The 22,893-nt window shown below is 41.8% G+C and overlaps 1 protein-coding gene across 10 annotated transcripts in view; it reads left to right on the top strand.

Moving 5' to 3' along the window:
• The window catches only part of RALYL (RALY RNA binding protein like), a 643,381-nt gene that overhangs the window by 206,442 nt on the left and 414,046 nt on the right, over positions 1–22,893 (top strand). Inside the window, exon 1 of one of the 10 annotated variants that reach the window (XM_048841087.1) lies at positions 18,296–18,411. The exons of the other annotated variants lie outside the window; for them this stretch is intronic. The gene's annotated coding sequence lies outside the window, so the exon portion shown is untranslated. Of the gene's footprint in view, positions 1–18,295; positions 18,412–22,893 lie in introns of those variants that run through there. 10 annotated transcript variants of the gene reach the window in all.

Genomic DNA, 22,893 nt, shown 5'->3' with positions numbered 1-22,893 from the left:
TTTTGTCACCAACATATGCCAGAAAGCAGATCTGGCTGGATTCAAGAAGCAGAGGTATGTTGCATCTTGTAAAGGACTGACAGCTCTGTATTCTCCAACCAGAAAAAGGGATCTCAGCCACAAATGTGTTTCACAGGCTGTCTGTGCCTTCCTAGTATTGCTCCTAGGGCAGTGGAGTACAGGTTGCCCATACCCAGAGTATTTAAAGGACTTCGAAGTGGGTAAAAATGAAAATGGGTGAACCTCTAGAGGTCTGGAGGTTCAGTGGGTTAGATGCAAATGGGCATCCAAAACTTGATATGAAGAACAGAGAACTTTTGGAATAGAAATCTCAAGTTTTCTCATGAAACTTCAGCACTTCTACTTCCAGGCCTGGCCAGAACCAAGAAGCGCAGAAAATGAAACCTAAGGAGAGGATATAGAGTTCAAACTTACGTGAGTATTGGGGAAAAAAAAGTCAATTCAAAGTTTGGGCAGAGGTTATGGCTATTTTAAATAAATGTATACAAAGTGGTAAGCCCAAACTTCGGAAAATCCAACATTTCTTCACATTGATTTCTGCTCTGCTTGCCTGCTACACATGGTTTGGGCCATTAGTTTCCGTGACCTTGGCAGATATGCACGTTACTGTGCAATGTGTGGTGCTTTAAGAAGATGCAATTATGAAGAGGTGGGAGATTGGGGGAGCTGCATAATGGAGGTAGGGCTATGTTGGGATTCTTACGTTTTTGATTAGTTTTTGCTGATGTAGAGAGATTGTGATTGGGGTTAAGTAAAATGAGGGAGTCTGTGTAAGTGTATGTTGGAGATTGTAAAGGGTATCAGAGTTACTGGGCTAAGTGCACCTCTCACATCTCCTGGCTCTCTGGGTATGTCTACACAGCCCACGGAAGCAAGCCTCCCAGTCCAAATTGACAGACTTGGGCGAAGGGGGCTCATGCTGCCACGCTAAATATAGCTGTGCAGACCTTCTGGCTCAGGCTCTGAAGCTTCGGGAGAGGCCTGGAATTCAGACCCTGAGCTCCAGCCTGAGCCGCAACTTCAAGGCACTGTTTACACAGCTATGTTTAGAGCGCTAGTGGAAGCCACACTAGCCCAAGTCTGTCAACTGGGGCTGAAAGGCTCGCTGCTGCAGGCTGTGTGGACATACCCCCTGAGCACACTCCCTCTGCGCCTCAGGCTGTCATCTCTTTCTTGCAGTGGAAACGTGCGTTTCTCACACTCTCAGACCATGTGCTAGGTTTCCACCGTGATCACCTCTACGGGTCTGAGTTGGGCTCAGACCCTGAAGTTCTGTCCCCTGTGGGGCAATGACGGTGATAATTAGCGACCAAACTATTCATTTAGAACAAAAGCATGTCAGAGAAAACGCATGTTAAAAGCAGTAAAGAATTCTGCATTCATATCTCGTTCTTCCCTAAGGCTTACCATTCCTTGGATCTGGAAGGCCCATTTCCTTTAGACTCCTCCCCAGGGCTTGTCTATGCCAGCCTGTCTGCCTGGACAGCTGTTCACAGCCCCTCAGAGAGGCTTTTTAACTCTTTAGTCTTCTTTTGATCTCTAGTTCACATCCTGACAAAACAAGGTTTACAGTGTCAGAGACAAGTGTAATTCTCTTCAAGGTTACCTGTGGTGTCCAGGATAAATCACTACCACCTGCTTACAGTGTGAGACAGCCTTGTCCGTGCCTACTGGGATAAATCCTTCCAGCTCTGCTGGCACTCAAGTTCCCAGGCCTTTCTCTTCTGGACACCCACAACATACACCTCTGTTGAAGCAGTGCACCCCAGGTTACTGGCTTTACCTCAGTTCAACATCACCATAGTACAGAGCATTTAGATATGCCTAAAGTACAACCAAATTGAAGTTTATTTAACACAACTTCAGTCAAAGATTCACATAAAAGCAAGTAAAAGGATTTGGAAACATGAAGTTATGGGTAAAAGAAAAATATAAAACACATTCTATAGTCTATACTTACTAACAAGGTACTTTCCTGACTAAAACGGTATTTCTCACCCACTGGTCAGTCCTTATAGTGCTTGTCCAGTCCAGAGGGCTGGAATCCACTTTTCACAAGACACTCCTATTGACAGAATGTTGCTTTTGTAATGGATAACATTTGTGCCATCTTTTCTGCTCTTATACAGTCCCAGACCTTTTGTTGTTGTTAATATTCAAGTTTGCATCTGCAGATTGTGTACACAGGGTTGGGCTGAGTCAATGGATGCTGATTGATCTCAGTGATGCTTGTGCCAGCTCTGAGACCCACCCAACCTCTGGTGACCTGTGTCAACTCCACCAATTTTTAAAACCAATATTCCACATGCTGCATAACTCTAAAAATGTTTCCTTGACAAACATCTTGCAATAGCTGTGATAACTAGCTCGTTTTTAGCTTTTGGTAGAGACCAAACATGACGCTCCCCACCTTTGGTGAAATATCAAGATGATGACTGGACACAGATATATCTGCCAGAGCATATCTGTGTCACAAGTTACAGGATCTTTGAAGCTAACTCTGGGTCCCAATTGTCTTTCTAGTGTGTACCTAAGTAGTAGTTGTTATGTTGAAAGCCATTGTGTTGCCTTCCCATACTGTTTACCATTGACTTCAAGCATCGTAGGTGTCTAATAGACATTCCACTAACCCCAATATGTGTTTGATCAATATACTCATGCAAGAAAGTCTAATAATCCAATATATAATAACTTCCCCTCACTGACCTGGTTATATATGGTGTTCATACCATTATTGCATCTCAGTATTCATATATTACTATATAGAAATCCATACAGCACTAGAACCTTATTACGTATCTGCAATATTTCTGTCACACTGGCAATGAGTATTTGTGTTGTAGATGTACTAACCACAAGAGGCATGAAAAATCACTGAAGGGAAAGGGAATATACATACTTTGATACCATACCAAGAAACCTACAGTGAAAATAATTATTCCGATGCTATGGAGGATGAGCCTAATATCACAGACATGCAGCCTGGTAAAGTGGATTGAAGACAGATCTCGGAGTTAGAAATTCTCAGTGAGAATTAGGAACCACAGTGCCACTGATTTGATGTTAATATTTATGCTGTATATTTTAGAGACTGTGCTCAGTCCAAAAGTTGGAAGTGCAAGGGGTTAGGGGAGGAAACAGTTAATTATCATTACACCAAAAGAAAATGGTACAAATTAACAGAAGTAAAGTAGCATACATATACTAAAGCTTCCCTAAGCAGCAGGTCAGTTGGCAACACACAATTGGATCCCAAACAGATACATTTGGAAAAAAAATTGCTCGGGGATAGAGTGTCAGGGATTTTCTGACAAAACAGGTTTTCATCAGAAAATGCCAGTTTGTTGAAATAGAGATATTTCACAGAAATGTATTGGTTTCAGAAAACTTCCAATGAAACTCAGGCAGGGCTCTATCTGAATCTTGCTTGGTTTCCTGCCTGCTCACCTGGCAGGCTGCTGGGAACCCTGAAAGCCCTGGGAGCTCCAGTTGAGCTGGGAGGTTGGACATTTCGATTATTTTGAAACATTTTTTCTCTTTCATGGGACATTTCTAAATTTCTGTTTTCCCCCACAAAATGGAAGAGTTTATTTCCAGAAATTTGGGATTTCCCAAGGAACAGAATTTCCAGCTTTGAACCAACTCTAGTCAAAGGCGCATATAGTGACTGCCCCAAATATTAGCTAGGGTGACCAGATGTCCCAATTTTATAGGGACAGTCCCGATTTTGGGGGCTTTTTCTTATATAGACACCTATTACCCTCCACCCCCTGTCCCGATTTTTCACGCTTGCCCTCTGGTCACCCTAATATTAGCACAGGTGTTACAGTTTACCAGACTCTTTGGTTACAGCAGCTGATGACCAATGTTGGACCAATGATGATGGCTCGAGGTGGAAGATTTGTGGCAAATGATCATGTCATGCATAACTGTCCAAGAAGCTGAGTATGTAAGATGCCTTGTTTAAGTATCATCAAGTGTGATCCCCTCAAACACTTATGCATTGATTACTGCCTTGAAGTGAGTGGAAATGGTCCCCTCAGAATATTCCTCTGCAGAGGCCTTCTCTGGCTTGGGTAGAGCTGGTGTAAGAGCTGTACAATGTCTTGGTTCCTAGCATTCAGCAAGGGGACTGCTGGAGGTGTGTTCAGTGTGCTTGCTGAAATAATTCTGTGCTTCCCAGGGTTAACAGGGAGCCAGGGAAAGCAGTGTGTATAAATTAGAGTAGCCCTGAAGCTGCAGTAACTTGCACCGGGGGCCAGGCAGGCCTCTGGTTGGCAGCAGCATATGGTCCTGTCTTACACCCCCCATAAAACTCCACTGAAATGATGTAATGGCTGCCAGAACTAGAACACATTACATGTTTAATATTCTGGAATATTTGCTGAACAATTTTGTGCTAGACAAGACTGGCTAAATTGTGAAGTCTCTCTTAAAGTCTCTTAAATTCTCTCTTAAGTCTCCTTTTGTCATGCTGCTTATTAGTGAATCCTGTTGATATATATAAGGCTTATATATAACACCTCCTTCCCTGCCCTATCAGTGTCTGTCCATCTGTGTGGATATAGACTGTGAACTCTTTCAGGTAGGGACTGGTCCTTCTTAAGTATCTAGAAAGTGCCCAGTGCTTCATAGGAGCTACCACCCAAAAAAGGTCTCACTATTGCAGGGAGAAACAAATTCCAAAGCAGCTTCAGGCCACGAAAGCCACAAGCATTTGACATGGGAAAAAAATCATGTATGGAAAAGCATGCTAAATAAACTATTGATGGGTTCTGTGTTGAATAGACAAAAATATAAAAATACAACAGGTAGAAAGTGATCAAATACAAAGCCTCAATCATGGAAAACATTAGACACTGAATGTGGAAACATACAGCCATTAAGTATAAAATGAATAGATTAAGTGTCAAAAGGTACAGAAATAACAAAGACAAGAAATCATTGACTGCTTAGCCGAGAAATATATGGCTGGCGTAAATTAAAGGCAACCCTCTTCTTCCACTTATACAAGGCCCAGTTTTGCACGATTTACTTACATGAGTTGCCCTTATGTAAAGAGTCTCATAGACTTCAGGGAAACTGCTTACCAGAGAGATGGCTGCAGGCTTGGAATCTCTGGAAGGATTTTTTTTTATCAGGAGATTCAAGAGATCTTCAGGAGATTAAAGGAGAAAAGCTTTAACCCCAAGTCTTGTATGTGCTTCTTAAGAACCAACATGTTTTAATTCCCTTTATCACAACAAAAGGAAAATGCAATGGTAGGGGGTGAAGGAAGAGGAAAGCAGGGAGTTTCATATTCCTTGAAAGAAGATACTGCATCGTGACCATTTAACATCAAGGATGAATGCTATAAATCTTCCATGGGAGAATTATCTAAAGATGAAATTGCAGTTATGAATAAAGGCTTGACTTTTTTAGCTATCTAGAAAATCCAGCAAAATATCCTGTAAAGTGTTACAAGTGTAATCAAAAATTTAATTTGAAGCTTTTCTTTGCAAATATTCTGGACACTAAGAAACCAGTTGTTAATACAGATGTAGTCAATGTGGATAATGAGTATAAGAGGAATATCATATTTAGAAATAAATCCATCTTTAATCCACCAATTACTAATTCTACCTTGTTAATGTTCTTTCAGCAGGATTTGGATGTTTGGGAAAATTCAATCATCAGAAGACATGTTAGATTTAAAAATCAGACTCTTACTGCCCACTAAAGAACTGCATGGCATTTATCACAATGAATCAAAATATTATTCTAAATGAAGGTGGCACTTATGATAGTAGTACTGCGTAAGGTTAAATATACAGCCAAAGGTATAATTTACTAATGCAACCTCTTATAGACAAGTGAAGTGTCATCTCATTAATTTGCTGAAGACTACATATTGGTACCCTTGCTGAGTGATGCTAAAGAAAATAATTGGAATTCCAAGTGAGACAGTGTTCAGTCACTAATGAGAATCCATTTAAACCAACTATTAAATCTAACCACTTTGTAAAATCCATAGAATGTGGTTGATCAGCCAGGAAGATAAGTAGTAATCTCTTCAGAATCTCTAAATATATTTATAATTTGTTATAGTTTTACATTAGCCCTTGAGACTCTAATCAATATCAGGGCCCCATTGTGCTAGGTACTGTATAAGCATAGAATGACACAATTCCTATGCCAAAGAATTTATAGTCTAAAGCCCTGATACTGCAGGTTGTACTGCATAGATACAGGAGCTTCTGGGGAGTAACTTGCAAGATGAGGACCTACCTTAAAACACGATGTAACTGGCATTACAGCAACAAGAGAAAGGAGGAGGTAGGGAGGAGAAGGAAAATGACAATAAGAACTCTTGTAATATAGACCAACTATATGCACAAAAGAGGGAAGGTCCTCTCATGGATCAGTAACTGGTTAAAAGATATGAAACAAAGGGAAGGAATAAATGGTCAGTTTTCATAGTGGAGAAAGGTAAATAGCCGGGTCCTCCAGGGATCTGTCCTGGGAGTGACAAAGGGATCTCACAAAACTGGGTGACTGGGCAGCAAAATGGCAGGTGAAATTCAATGCTGATACATGGTAATGTTTATTGTAAATCATAATCCCAACCACACATACAAAAAATGATGGGCTCTGAATTAGCTGTTACCACTCAAGAAAGAGATCTTAGAGTCATTGTGGACAGTTCTCTGAAAACATCTGTTCAATGTGCAGTGGCAGTCAGAAAAGCTAACAGTGTTAGGAACCGTTAGGAAAGTGATAGATGATAAGACAGAAAATATCATGACACCACTGTATAAATACATGGTACGGCCACCCCTTGAATACTGCATTCAATTCTGGTTGCTCCATCTCAAAAAAGATATGTTAGAATTGTAAAAGGCACAGAGAAGGACAAAGAAAATGATGAAGGGTATCGAACAGCTTTCGTATGTGGAGAGATTAAAAAGACTGGGATTGTTCAGCTAAAAAAAGACGACTAAAGGGAGGGAAAGGTAGAAGTCTATAAAGCTATGAATGATGTGGAGGAAGTGAATAGGGAAGTGTTATTTATAACACAAGAACTAGGGGTCACCTGATGAAATTGATGGGGAGCAGGTTTAAAAGAAATAAAAGGAAGTACTTCTTCACCCAACACACAGTCAACCTGTGGAATTCATTGTCAGGGGATGTTGTGAAGGCCAAAAGTATAACTGGGTTCAAAAAAGAAAAGGAGTACTTGTGGCACCTTAGAGACTAACCAATTTATTTGAGCATAAGCTTTTGTGCGCTACAGCTCACTTCATCGGATGCATACTGTGGAAAGTGTAGAAGATCTTTTTATATACACACAAAGCATGAAAAAATACCTCCTCCCACCCCACTCTCCTGCTGGTAATAGCCCATCCAAAGTGACCACTCTCTTTACAATGTGTATGATAATCAAGGTGGGCCATTTCCAGCACAAATCCAGGTTCAAAAAAGAACTAGATAAGTTCATGGAGGATAGGTACACTAATGGCTATTAGCCAGGATGGTTAGTGATGCAACCCCATGCTGTGGGTTTCCCTAAGCCTCTGACTCTCAGCTGCTGGGCTTGTATGACAGGGGATGAATTACTTGATAATTGCCCTGTTTTGTTCATTCCTTCTGAAGCATCTGGCATTGGTCACCGCCAGAAGACAGGATACTGGGCCCAGTATGGCCATTCTTGTGTTATGCTCACAGCTAGATAGTGTTGGGTCTCTTTTCTTTGAAGTATAACCTACACATAAATGAAGAGACTATGAGTAGCCCCTGAAAAGTGATGAAACAGCATAGTCTCACATTTGAACTCTGTTCTTTACATTAATTGTCACTGGCTAGTATGCTAATATGCCCAGAAAGAGATCACTATGAGCAGTTGAATATTATCTGAGAAATAAAGATGTGAAGCTTAAAGTCCATCTCACATTTTTTCATTTGAAAGTGATTAGACCAGGTATGTCCGTCAGTGTTATTTGGTCAACCATGCATACTAATTTGGTGCTAAATTATGTTAATCTGTTTCTGAGACAATGGAACAAATTATGTTTCAAATCCTGACCCTTGCTCCTCCACAAAGCCAGGTAACTAATCTATGTGCTGGAATGTCTTCATTCCGCTGGGGGAATGTTTAGTAGACCTGCATACTTGCATTTTCCCCTGTCCCTTCCCCCACACCCTGCCAACTCCCTTGCAAATTTCTTTCCTATCAGCATGCAACCAGTTTAACATTCCGTGGCATCTGCTCATGCAATTTCACACATCCTTTATTCTTTCCATAATGCCCATGTGGTCATGCTATATGTTATTTAGCCCTCTTTTTGAGAGAGACCATCCACATTGACAATCTTTGTACCACTGCTGTGTGGTGATATATTGCTGCAAGATACTGCTCCATCTCAGTAGTTTAGCATTAGCTCAACTCCCTATCCATTTTTAAAAAGGAAAGAGGTCAGTGTCACTTAAAACTTTGTCCATAAAGGTAAACATTCAGAGCCCTGTTTGCAGCCACTGAGAATGGGATAGACTTTTCCCCTAACTAGATAAAGATGAATAATAAAAGGTATTACCTCATCCACCTTGTCATTCAGCATTAGTGACATTATAATGACTCAGTTTATTTATTATGAAATGAGAGCATAGGATTCTTTTTATACTGGATCATCACATTGCTCCCTCAAATGAGGAATTCTGCTTTTGTCGATAGTCTTCCTAATCCTTGTAGGTGATCATTTTTTGGCCTGGAGCATCAGATTTGATTACTTATTATATTTCATCATAAAAGTACAAAGGTATTCATGATACCTGGCCCTTTAAAAAATATATATTTTGTTGAACTCCATGATAAAAATAAGGAATATAGAACAGAGTGAAGAGTACGATGGTCATCAGTAATCAGAAATCACAGCAATCTTTAAGAAAAGTGGTAGTGGAGAAAAGATTTGCTTTTATCACAAGCCTGTATTAAAACAGACCGGAATGGTGACCTGTGAAACCAATAACCCAAATCCTGGAAGCCAAGTTTTCAAAAGGTTTCAGAGTAGCAGCCGTGTTAGTCTGTATTCACAAAAAGAAAAGGAGTACTTGTGGCACCTTAGAGACTAACCAATTTATTTGAGCATAAGCTTTCGTGAGCTACAGCTCACTTCATTGGATGCATAATGAAGGGGGGGAGAAAGGGGCAGGAACAAACAAGGGGAAATAGGTTACCTTGCATAATGACTTAGCCACTCCCAGTCTCTATTCAAGCCTAAGTTAATTGTATCAAATTTGCAAATGAATTACAATTCAGCAGTCCCTCTCTGGACTCTGGTTTTGAAGTTTTTCTGTTGTAATATCGCAACTTTCATGTCTGTAATCGCGTGACCAGAGAGATTGAAGTGTTCTCCGACTGGTTTATGAATGTTATAATTCTAGACATCTGATTTGTGTCCATTTATTCTTTTACGTAGAGACTGTCCAGTTTGACCAATGTACATGGCAGAGGGGCATTGCTGGCACATGATGGCATATATCACATTGGTGGATGTGCAGGTGAACAAGCCTCTGATAGTGTGCCTGATGTTATTAGGCCCTGTGATGGTGTCCCCTGAATAGATATGTGGGCACAGTTGGCAACTTGCTTTGTTGCAAGGATAGGTTCCTGGGTTAGTGGTTCTGTTGTGTGGTATGTAGTTGCTGGTGAGTATTTGCTTCAGGTTGGGGTGCTGTCTGTAGGCAAGGACTGGCCTGTCTCCCAAGATTTGTGAGAGTGATGGGTCATCCTTCAGGATAGGTTGTAGATTCTTGATAATGCATTGGAGAGGTTTTAGCTGGGGCTGAAGGTGACGGCTAGTGGCGTTCTGTTATTTTCCTTGTTAGGTCTGTCCTGTAGTAGGTGACTTCTGGGTACTCTTCTGGCTCTGTCAATGTGTTTCTTCACTTCCGCAGGTGGGTATTGTAGTTGTAAGAATGCTTGATAGAGATCTTGTAGGTGTTTGTCTCTGTCTGAGGGGTTGGAGCAAATGCGGTTGTATCGTAGAGCTTGGCTGTAGACAATGGACCATGTGGTGTGGTCTGGGTGAAAGCTGGAGGCATGTAGGTAGGAATAGCGGTCAGTAGGTTACCGGTATAGGGTTGTGTTTATGTGACCATCGCTTTCAAAAAGTTTTCAAAAGCGTGCCACACCCATTTTCAGTGGCAGCTGTTGGATGCTGAACTCTTCAGAAGAATCTGACCCTGCGTTTTTATCTGAGTTGCACCTGAGCAACAAACAGTTTCGGTTTTGCACATTACTAAGAGCTCAGCGTAAATGGTGTAACTCCTCTACATCTAAAGGTTGTAGTGAGGAGGGATCTTAGAAATCTGCTTACCATGGAAAAACGCAGAATTTGCATGTTAACAGAGAATCTTTGGTTTTTACATTTTGCAAAAAAACAAGACCCCATACATATACAGTAGAACCCTGTTTATCCGAGCCTCCATTATCCGGCTCTTCTTATTATCCAAACTGGGAGTGGGCAGTGGGACCTCAGCCTGTCAGCCCCGAGTGGCAGGCCTTCCTACTGTGGCTAGGGAAACGGAAGTTCAAAATTAAATTTTAATTGTGGAAAAAAGTGGATTTTTATTTTTTATTTTTCACAAAGAATTTTGTTTTTTTTATTACAGAAAACTAGGATCCCTGGTAGTGAGGTATAGCAGGCACAAATTTTCACAGTGTATATAATATCAAAAGTGTTAACAAAAGCCTAAACTGTCTATAACATACAGCATATGTTAATAGCCAGAAATACAATAAAATTAATAAAAGGGCTACGTAATTTGATTATGCTGCAGTTTACATTTACACTGAAAGAAGACTGTTAAGAAGATGTCTGTTTAAAAGGGCCCAGGAGATCTGGGGAAACTTTGACAGGAGAAATCAGAAGTGTGCAGTCCAGTGAAGAATTAAACTACTGGGAGTAATAATATGGGCTGATGCACTCAATATAGCAGTAATGCCCTCCGAGAAGAATAGGAAATCATTCAGTTCCTCTAGGCTGCACGGAAGCTAAATACAGTATGACAAGAAATAGTAGCAGTACTCATTATGTTTGATTGCTAATTACCCCTTTGAATGATTCAGTTATGCTTGCTACTAGATAATTAGTTTAGTAATTTATGGCTGCAGCACAAACTAGTATTTTAATTTTCACTGCACAATTTTCACAACACCTACAGTTCAGATAATACCTCCCTTTTATATTCAATTTTAAATTGCTTTTTTGATAGCCTATGGAAAAAACCAGCAATTCTTTCAATTTTCTATTGTGGCTTTAATGTTAAATTATGCACTTTTATGGAATTTTATTCAAACCTAAAGTATACAAAGGTAGCAAACGTCTTTATGTGCCACTTTTATTATGGTTACTTTAGAGAGTTGAGACCTGATCCTGTAAACCTTTACTCACATGAGTAATTTTACTCCAGTGATTATTCACATTGCCTGTACTGAGACTAGTCACTTGAATAAAGTTAGTCATGTATGTGTTTCCAGATTGAACCGTTGCAGCAAATTAATAGTTTAGTGGGGGGGGCAGGGGTTATTTGTATATTTGCATAGTTATTTCTCTGGTTTCAGAGTAGCAGCCGTGCTAGTCTGTATTCGCAAAAAGAAAAGGAGTACTTGTGGCACCTTAGAGACTAACCAATTTATTTGAGCATAAGCTTTCGTGAGCTACAGCTCACTTCATCAGATGCATAAAAGTGGAAAATGCAGTGAGGATGTTTTTATACACACAGATCATGAAAAAATGGGTGTTTTATCACTTCAAAAGTACTCACTGATACTACAATTCCATATGCAGAGATTGATCCTGCTCACATATAGGAGTCTTTAATGATGAACACAATATTGTGGGTACTTGCATGTCTTTTTGAAGGTACTGGTCAGTGGGATCCAGCACTTCTCTGGATCAGCCCTTTTATTTGTTAGAAAAGCAGCTACCAAGCTTGAGTGAGATAAGCATTAGATAATTTTACAAGTTATTCAGAGATGTATATCCAGTAATTTGAGAGCCATATTCTTCTGTAATAAAGTTGCAGCTTGGTAATTTGGGTAACCTGAACAATGCATCTGCCTTGCCAATTTGGTATGATATTCTGAATTAGTGGTGAGTGAACCTCAAAGGAATTTAATATTTGGTTCTGTTTGTACAAGCATGAAAAAGTCCGGAGGTGTATTGAACCTTATCCAAACTAGCTAAATCTCCGGAGTGTGTACATGCACGCGATATGGAAGAGAGAGGATATATATAATGGATGGCAACACACTTACTAATATGGAGTCAGTACTGGAGGCTTCACCGCATTAAATGAATATGGCCAGTACTTAGGTGTCAGAGTAACAGCTGTGTTAGTCTGTATTCACAAAAAGAAAAGGAGTACTTGTGGCACCTTAGAGACTAACCAATTTATTTGAGCATAAGCTTTCGTGAGCTACAGCTCACTTCATCGGATGCATACTGTGGAAAGTGTAGAAGATCTTTTATACACACAAAGCATGAAAAAATACCTCCCCCCACCCCACTCTTCTGCTGGCGATAGCTTATCTAAAGTGATCACTCTCCTTACAATGTGTATGATAATCAAGGTGGGCCAGTTCCAGCACAAATCCGGGGTTTAACAAGAACGTCTGGGGGGGGAGGGGTATTAGGAAAAAACAAGGGGAAATAGGCTACCTTGCAGAATGACTTAGCCACTCCCAGTCTCTTTTCAAGCCTAAATTAATTGTATCAAATTTGCAAATGAATTACAATTCAGCAGTCCCTCTCTGGACTCTGGTTTTGAAGTTTTTCTGTTGTAATATCGCAACTTTCATGTCTGTAATCGCGTGACCAGAGAGATTGAAGTGTTCTCCGACTGGTTTATGAATGTTATAATTCTAGACATCTGATTTGTGTCCATTTATTCTTTTACGTAGAGACTGTCCAGTTTGACCAATGTACATGGCAGAGGGGCATTGCTGGCACATGATGGCATATATCACATTGGTGGATGTGCAGGTGAACGAGCCTCTGATAGTGTGCCTGATGTTATTAGGCCCTGTGATGGTGTCCCCTGAATAGATATGTGGGCACAGTTGGCAACGGGCTTTGTTCCAAGGATAGGTTCCTGGGTTAGTGGTTCTGTTGTGTGGTATGTGGTTGCTGGTGAGTATTTGCTTCAGGTTGGGGGGCTGTCTGTAGGCAAGGACTGGCCTGTCTCCCAGGATTTGTGAGAGTGTTGGGTCATCCTTCAGGATAGGTTGTAGATCCTTAATAATGCGTTGGAGGGGTTTTAGTTGGGGGCTGAAGGTGACGGCTAGTGGCGTTCTGTTATTTTCTTTGTTAGGCCTGTCCTGTAGTAGGTGACTTCTGGGAACTCTTCTGGCTCTATCAATCTGTTTCTTCATTCCGCAGGTGGGTATTGTAGTTGTAAGAATGCTTGATAGAGATCTTGTAGGTGTTTGTCTCTGTCTGAAGGGTTGGAGCAAATGCGGTTGTATCGCAGAGCTTGGCTGTAGACGATGGATCGTGTGGTGTGGTCAGGGTGAAATCTGGAGGCATGTAGGTAGGAATAGCGGACAGTAGGTTTCCAGTATAGGGTGGTGTTTATGTGACCATCATTTATTAGCACTGTAGTGTCCAGGAAGTGGATCTCTTGTGTGGACTGGACCAGGCTGAGGTTGATGGTGGGATGGAAATTGTTGAAATCATGGTGGGATTCCTCAAGGGCTTCTTTTCCATGGGTCCAGATGATGAAGATATCATCAATATAGCGCAAGTAGAGTAGGGGCATTAGGGGACGAGAGCTGAGGAAGCGTTGTTCTAAGTCAGCCATAAAAATGTTGGTATACTGTGGGGCCATGCGGGTACACATAGCAGTGCCGCTGATCTGAAGGTATTGTCCCCAAATGTAAAATAGTTATGGGTAAGGACAAAGTCACAAAGTTCAGCCACCAGGTTAGCCGTGACATTATCGGGGATAGTGTTCTTCACGGCTTGTAGTGCATCTTTGTGTGGAATGTTGGTGTAGAGGGCTTCTCCATCCATTGTGGCCAGGATGATGTTTTCAGGAAGATCACCGATGAATTGTAGTTTCCTCAGGAAGTCAGTGGTGTCTCGAAGGTAGCTGGGAGTGCTGGTAGCGTAGGACCTGAGGAGGGAGTCTACATAGCCAGACAATCCTGCTGTCAGGGTGCCAATGCCTGAGATGATGGGGCGCCTAGGATTTCCAGGTTTATGGATCTTGGGTAGTCGATAGAATATCCCAAGTCGGGGTTCCAGGGGTATGTCTGTGCGGATTTGATCTTGTGCTTTTTCAGGGAGTTTCTTGAGCAAATGCTGTAGTTTCTTTTGGTAACTCTCAGTGGGATCAGAGGGTAATGGCTTGTAGAAAGTGGTGTTGGAGAGCTGCCGAGCAGCCTCTTGTTCATATTCCGACCTATTCATGATGACAACAGCACCTCCTTTGTCAGCCTTTTTGATTATGATGTCAGAGTTGTTTCTGAGGCTGTGGATGGCATTGTGTTCTGCACGGCTGAGGTTATGGGGCAAGTGATGCTGTTGAATTGGAATTCATTTGCAAATTGGATACAATTAACTTAGGCTTGAATAGAGACTGGGAGTGGCTAAGTCATTATGCAAGGTAACCTATTTCCCCTTGTTTTTTCCTAACCCCCCCTCCCCCCAGATATTCTTGTTAAACCCTGGATTTGTGCTGGAAATGGCCCACCTTGATTATCATACACATTGTAAGGAGAGGTTTCAGAGTAACAGCCGTGTTAGTCTGTATTCGCAAAAAGAAAAGGAGTACTTGTGGCACCTTAGAGACTAACCAATTTATTTGAGCATGAGCTTTCGTGAGCTACAGCTCACTTCATCGGATGCATACCGTGGAAACTGCAGAAGACATTATATACACACAGAGACCATGAAACAATACCTCCTCCCACCCCACTGTCCTGCTGGTAATAGCTTATCTAAAGTGATCATCAAGTTGGGCCATTTCCAGCACAAATCCAGGTTTTCTCACCCTCCGCCCCCCACCCCACACAAACTCACTCTCCTGCTGGTAATAACCCATCCAAAGTGACCGCTCTCTTCACAATGTGTATGATAATCAAGGTGGGCCATTTCCTGCATAAATCCAGGTTCTCTCACTCCCTCACCCCCCTCCAAAAACCACACACACAAACTCACTCTCCTGCTGGTAATAGCTTATCCAAAGTGACCACTCTCCCTACAATGTGCATGATAATCAAGATGGGCCATTTCCAGCACAAATCCAGGTTTTCTCACCCACCCCCCACCCCCATACAAGGAGAGTGGTCACTTTAGATAAGCTATTACCAGCAGGAGAGTGTGTTTGTGTGTGAGGGGGGGTGTGAGAAAATCTGGATTTGTGCTGGAAATGGCCCAACTTGATTATCATACACATTGTAAGGAGAGTGATCACTTTAGATAAGCTATCGCCAGCAGAAGAGTGGGGTGGGGGGAGGTATTTTTTCATGCTTTGTGTGTATAAAAGATCTTCTACACTTTCCACAGTATGCATCCGATGAAGTGAGCTGTAGCTCACGAAAGCTTATGCTCAAATAAATTGGTTAGTCTCTAAGGTGCCACAAGTACTCCTTTTCTTTTTGCGAGTACTTAGGTGGTTGTCCACCATGGAGATGGGTGCAATATAAGAACCTACAGAGGATGTACTTTGAGATTTAATCACCAATGTTTGTAAAGTGTTTGAAGTTCATTGGATTGAAAGCACTGTATAGGCACACAGAAGTATCATGACAGCTATTATTTCTAGTGGATAGTCTTACAAGCTATAGAATAGTTTGAAGTAATCTGTGTAATTAAACTATTGTAACCCTTCTGCAAGGTGGTGTCAACAGCAACAAGGGCCAGGTTCCATAGCTAAGGGTTCTTCTTAACATTACAAAACTGAACCAGCTCGGGCCCTCACCCAGACATCCACACATATGAGTAAAGTTGCCAAAATGAAAACTATCCTAGACGGATTTACCAATACATTTTTCTATTACATGTAAATGTGGATTTTCTTCAGTCCCATGTGTTTTAACACATACCTGTCCCTCTGAGTCAGTATGAGAAATGACCTTCACTTCAGTCTCCAGTTCTTCATTTACCTGCATCCTGTGATGGCATGGGGTAAGTGGAAAGGTTAGATCCATACCTTCCCTTTCAAAAAGGAAAAGGAAAAAGTGGGTGGGAAACCTAACTTCTGTTTTGCACACCTTAGCTTTTCACCTCCACTTTCTCCACTGCCTCAGCTTTTCTTAGTGCAAATTGTTAAATCATGAGAAGAATGTGAGATAAACGAATTCACCCCACATTATTTCAAGCTTCCTCCTCTGCTGTTTTCCCTTTTTGTGTGCCTCTCTCCTTTTTTATCTCTTCTACAATGGCAAGGTCACTCATCCCTGCACAATATTTGGGCCTTGTCAGGCTGAGAATTCTGAAAAAAAAACCCCAATAGTGAAAACAGATGTTCAAGAATTGAGCAGTGCGGATTGCAAGGAACACTGATAAGCGACAAGTTTCAGAGTAGCAGCCGTGTTAGTCTGTATCCGCAAAAAGAACAGGAGGACTTGTGGCACCTTAGAGACTAACAAATTTATTAGAGCATAAGCTTTCGTGAGCTACAGCTCACTTCATCGGATGCATAGAATGGAACATATATATGTATGTTAGAAGTTACCATACAAACTGTGAGAGGCTAATTAGTTAAGATGAGCTATTATCAGCAGGAGAGAAAAACTTTTGTAGTGATAATCAAGATGTCCCATTTAGACAGTTAACAAGAAGGTGTGAGGATACTTAAGGAAATAGATTCAATATGTGTAATGACCCAGCCACTCCCAGTCTCTATTCAAACCCAAGTTAATGGTATCTAGTTTGCATATTAATTCAAGCTCAGCAGTTTCTCCTTGCAGTCTGTTTTTGAAGCTTTTCTGTTGCAAAATTGCCACCGTTAGATCTTTTACTGAGTGGCCACAGAGGCTGAAGTGTTCTCCTACTGGTTTTTGAATGTTATGATTCCTGATGTCAGATTTGTGTCCATTTATTCTTTTGCGTAGAGACTGTCCGGTTTGGCCAATGTACATGGCAGAGGGGCATGCATGGCACATGATGGCATATATCACATTGGTAAATATGCAGGTGAATGAGCCCCTGATGGCGTGGCTAATGTGATTAGGTCCTATGATGGTGTCATTTGAATAAATACGAAGCAAATACTCACCAGCAACCACACACCACACAACAAAAACACTAACCCAGGAAACTATATATCGGGCAACAAAGCCCGATATATATATATATAATAATATATATATTATATATATATAATCTTACTATATGTTCCATTCTATGCATCCGATGAAGTGAGCTGTAGCTCACGAAAGCTTATGCTCTAATAAATTTGTTAGTCTCTAAGGTGCCACAAGTACTGCTGTTCTTGATAAGAGACAAAACACTTTCAGACCTTGGGTGACTTATGTAAATGAACAAGTAGCCGTGCGTCTATAGGAAGATGGTATTCTCTTGTACTCATATTTACAATTTATCATCCCAAAAGACCCATTTTAAAAGCCTAAGACACTGAAAGCATGAAACAATTTTTGCTTAAAAATACATTGTTTATTTCTTTGGCTATCTTCTATAGCATTTAGCATTTCAGATTTTATAGTCCAACGAAAAAAGAGGTCTGCACTGAACATTGGATTATGACAAGCCTCTTTGCAGAAGTAATTATGTAATTTTCTTGTTCGGGGATAGCAACAGAGATGCTTGGAATATCAAAGTAAGAACAAGAGCTCTCAAAATCTTTGCATTACCATTCCTACCACATTAACGCTGTTGCTTACAAATCAGTTGGGACTAGCAGGCAAATATTTAGATTATCAAAATGAGTTTTTCCTTATGGGCAACAGTGCAGATTGTTTGGAAGTACTGTATTATTGTGAAAAATATTTGGTATTATGAGGTTATCAAGCTTGCTTTATTCTTGTTGTTTTGTTTTCACTGCAATCCAATAACATAATGTCCATGGTTTGTGCTTGCAGCAAGCTGTACTGTCCTCTTACCCAATATTTACTAACCCTGGATCAATGTTCTAAAGGGCAAACCTGACAGTGTTATTTCTGTGAACATCACGCTTGTGTTTATTACAGAATGAAACTATGCCCTTTATAGCCAACAGTCTTGCTTGAAATATGTGTTCTCTGACCCATTTAATAAATGTTTCCCTACAGGTTGGACGCAGTGACACTTCTCCTTTACCACATAGACACGCAAAAACACACTGGTCCCCATAAGACAGGATAGCGAAGCATCATCTCGACCTTTCCAACTTTGTTCAGAGTGACAGGTTTGGGTGTTTTTTTACCTGCTAACTGGATTGCTGGCAGAGGTTTATATTTCTGAACCTGTAACCATCCAGCTGGCCATTTCCCCTCCCCCCGTTAATATGAGTTTTGCTACTAGCAATGAATACTATAGAAGAATAAACATACACAATACACAAGTGGCTCAGATTCTCTCCTATATTTGGACTGCTCTGCACTGTGCTGCCAGAACAAAAACAATCCCAAAGCTAGTGTATCCAGCCACAGAAGAATCACTCCAGAGCAGGGGATCTTCCAGGGCCCCAAAGATGGCATAGTAGCATGCTTGCTAGCCCCCACTCCCTGTTCATGTTGTAGGGGGACATGGTCTGGGAAAAGTGTGTATGCTTGTGTTTTCCTTGTGCCCTTGCAATCCTCAGGTGCTGTAACAATCACTTAGGGACCATTTGCATTTCGTGGGACTTGCAGCCTTCTGGATGCTCTAAATTCTACTAGGGGACCAGACTAGTGCACAACAAGCCCAAGGTAGGGGAATATTAGGAGTGTTTGTAAAGCCACCTTCATGATCCTTGGCTGTATCCAAGGATCTGGCCAGTATGTTTTCAGTACTACTCCTGGGGGAATTCATGACCCCCTGCAGTTTTTTTCTCTGCAGAATATAGAGTCTGCTGGCAAGGCACTGCAGTTACATCTTTTGCCCACCAGGGGCAGCTGTGGCACCAGAAGAGAGGCCAGCCAGTGGGCAGAGAGGAATTGGGAGACTGCATTCCTCACAGTGGGGACAGGTGAGGAGGTATGGGATGGACAGAGCTGTGCATATGTGGCTGCTGGGGGGTCACAGACTGGGGTTTAAAAGGGCTAGTGGGCGGACTGACTGCGACAGGTCTCAGGAGCTAGGGGGATGACAGCATCAAGCCAAGGGCTGAATGGGAGTGGCGCTGCAGGCCACGGGGAGACTGCAGGGCCACATGGGGATGGATGTGGCAGGTGCAGGGCCACATGGGGACAGGGGAAGATGTGCCTGACTGATTGGGAGAGGCTAGGGGTCAGCCAGGGTCTGCATGGGGGAGGCTCCCCAACTCTCTAACAATCCACTACTCACCCACATCCAACAACCCTCCAGGTTCACTCTCAGGCTCCTTCCCTCTCCCTCAGCTCCTTAGTTCCCCCTGACTCCCTCAAGCCTTTGCACTGCTTCTGAATGGTGCAGGAAATATGTTTCTATAGTGTAGTTTAAATGAATTACTCAAAGTTCTGTATTAATATGCTTAGTAAGGAATCTATTTATAAAAAAAAAATTCCTGAATCTCGTTTGTTGTCTGTATTGTTCCAGACATACTTTCTGACAGATATTTTGAAATATATTACCAAAATATTTGCAACTGGTATGATTATATTGTGTTATTATTTTGAAAAATAAAATATGCAACATTTTGCAGAATTTTAAAATACTATATGCAGAATTTTAATGTGGTGGTGCAGAATTCTCCAAGGAGTATAGTGTACCATGCTGAATAGTAAAAATACTGAATCAACCAATATAAAATGTCCATCGTTTGTGGACATTCACAAATTCTCGGTGAGTCATCTGAAAGTGTTGCCACTTATGGTAAACATTTTGTTGACCTGAATCTCTGGGATCTTTCTGCAGCTGAACAGTCTGTGTTCTCCTGAAAATTCTCCTGTGAAAAATCTTGAAAGTCACATTTATTTGGCACAAGATTTTGTGTCTGAAAACTTGTACCAGAAGTTCATTTCTTTTTCTTCTGATTACAAAAGGTGAGGTCATCCAGCCATGGAACTGAAATGATAACATATTACAAATAGCAATGTTAGCAGTTCTCAAGTAACCTATCAGCTGACAATTGTTAAACTATTGCAAAAATGAAAAAGGAATAATTAGCAAATATCAAAGTCCCTTCATAGGCAATTCAAGAACATTAAAAGAGCTAAAATCAGTGGTGGTCAACTTGTGACCTGCAGGCCTTACGCAGCCTGTCAGGGTAATCTGCTGGCAGGCCGCCAGACAGTTTGTTTACATTTGCACAGCCACCTGCGCCTCCCAGTGGCCATGGTTCACCATTCCCGGCCAATGGGAGCTGCGGAAAGTGGCGGTCAGCACGTCCCAGCAGCCTGTGCCGCTTCCCGCAGTTCCCATTGGCCAGGAACGGCAAATCACAGCCACTGGGAGCTGTGGGCAGCTGTGCAAATGTAAACAAACTTTCCGGCGGCCTGCCACCAGATTACCCTGATGGGCCGCAGGTTGCCCCAGCACTGGCTAAAATTGTCATATAAATTACTCTGAAAGTCTAACAATTACCCAGATTCGTAATAGGACTTTCTCTACTAATAGTTCTGAAAGTGTATAAATCTAATATGTCCAGCTGTTTCCTGAAAAGAACACTGAGAATGACCTCACTGCACCTTTAAGCATGTGTGTGTGTGTTCAAAAGGGGAGTGGGTCAGTGTGGTGACTTTGACTCATCCCCAGAGACCGGAAGGGCTGGGAAGCTGAAAAGGGCGATGCCTGGAGGGAGGAGCCCATTTTCCACAAACCAGGCAGAGCAGCACCCATCCTCCCTCCCCTTGAGATAGCAAAATACCAAGTTTGATTAGAACCTGCTGTGGGCATCGCACTAGCCGCTCCTTTCTAGGGGGGATGGAAAGGAATTTTTTCATCACCACCAGAATAGCCTTGGTGCGGGGTGTGTGTGTGTGTGCAGGGAGTGGGGGGGGAGGGTTGCCTTCCCCACAGTGGGTTCAGGGAGGGCTTTGTTATGGTGAGTAGGAAAAGAAGTTAGACTATGATGTCGTAATTCATTATACAAGTGTGGGGCAGATGTCCAGTGCAGGTACTCCATAGGGAAGGGATAAAGCAGGGCTGGGGAACCTATGGCCCATGGGCCAGATTCAGACCGTTGCTTAATTTCATTAAGGCCTCGGCAAGTTTCAGCACCCCAGGCGGGGCTGGAGCCATGAGCGTCGGCTTGCCCCACCATGTGGAGAAGCCATGAGTCATGGCAGCCCCCCCCCCCCCCCCCGCCCCGCAGGGCTAGAGCCATGAGCATTGGCTCGCCCCGCTGCAGGGGGAAGCTCCAAGCCTCCGTGCCCAGCCCAGGCAGGCGAGTTGAACATTTTATATTTCTCTCTAAAAAATAACCACCCTAAATTAAGTTGCTTTTTACTTGTGTGTGGCCCGCGATTGATTTTTTCTGTGGGTCAGTGGCCCGTGATAGAAAAAAGGTTCCCCACCCCTGGGATACAGTGACCAGATAAATAGCTTGGTAAAAGATTTTAAAAGGAGGTGTTTCTTAAAGGAGTGGAATAGGGTGGAGTTCAGGGCGACTGTGACTGATGCAGCAGGGAGCCAATCCCTGCCTTCTTATAGTCCACCTTAACTCTCGTTCAAGGGAGGAGAAGTAAGGACCCAGCAATGGGGTTAGTTGGGGGACCTGCATGGAAGAAGAGGGGCATTGGTGGAAGCTCCTCGGGTAGATATTTATTGAACATGGAATTACTTGCACTGTACACTTTTATCTGCCGGGTAGTCCCAGACATCTAATTATAAAGTTGTGGCCTGATTAAAACCCCGTCAAGTGTCTCCTGTCCTCCTTTCAGTATAGACAGACAATGTGTTTTTTTCTCTTTTGTAAACTTAAGTTTTGATCACCGTCACTTACGCGAACCTTCTCACGGCTAGAAAGTGAAATTTATTTCATTTCCCTTGTTCTCTATTCTCTCCTATGCACACTGGTTTGTTAATTGAGAATTGCAGATGAGCATAGGAGTGTGGCATTACTTTTCTTATGAAAAAACACACACACAGATGCCAAAAAAAAATAACATTGAAGCATTTGTTTTGGAAAAAACAAACACGGATTCTAAAATGACAACATGAACTTTGCAAACATATAAGGAAAAAGTAGGTCAAAATGTAGGCCTACTAACTTTTAAGCCTCCAGTCTGTAAAGTATTAGTATAGATAAGTGTGTTTTGAGGTCTTTTTGTTACTTTCTATTTTTCATAAAGCCACAATGCCCTAAACTGGTGCCTGCATATAATATACAAATTTCACTAATGAAATAGCATGAACTGGAGTACAGAATAATGGAGTACACATAGATTTAAAAAATCACTTTATTTTTTACCTGTTGTTGGTTTGTTTATGGTAGGAGATGGAATAAAACATTTTGTTTTTTAAGGAAGCCAAATTGGGTAAATATAGTGTTGCATTTTTAGACTGGGCTCTTACCATGTGGGAAAAAGGACAGCCAGATAAATATTGAAAGATTTAATATAGATTGTCCTGATAAGTTAGCTTGTCCATGCTGAATAAATATGTTGAAAATGTTTTAAATGGTTATCTTGGAGAAATACTTTGCCCAGACCTGATTATTCTTAATTGTGATGCAGAGACTCATACCTAGAGCAAGGAACATGCTGACCTCTCTTCACCTAATCACCATAGCAGCTAAGTGCTGTGGGAGACTGCAAAACCAGAAAAT

This window comes from Caretta caretta, chromosome 2 (assembly GCF_965140235.1).
Source record: "Caretta caretta isolate rCarCar2 chromosome 2, rCarCar1.hap1, whole genome shotgun sequence".
NCBI lineage: Eukaryota > Metazoa > Chordata > Testudines > Cheloniidae > Caretta > Caretta caretta.
This window is presented reverse-complemented; position numbering and strand designations above follow the sequence as displayed.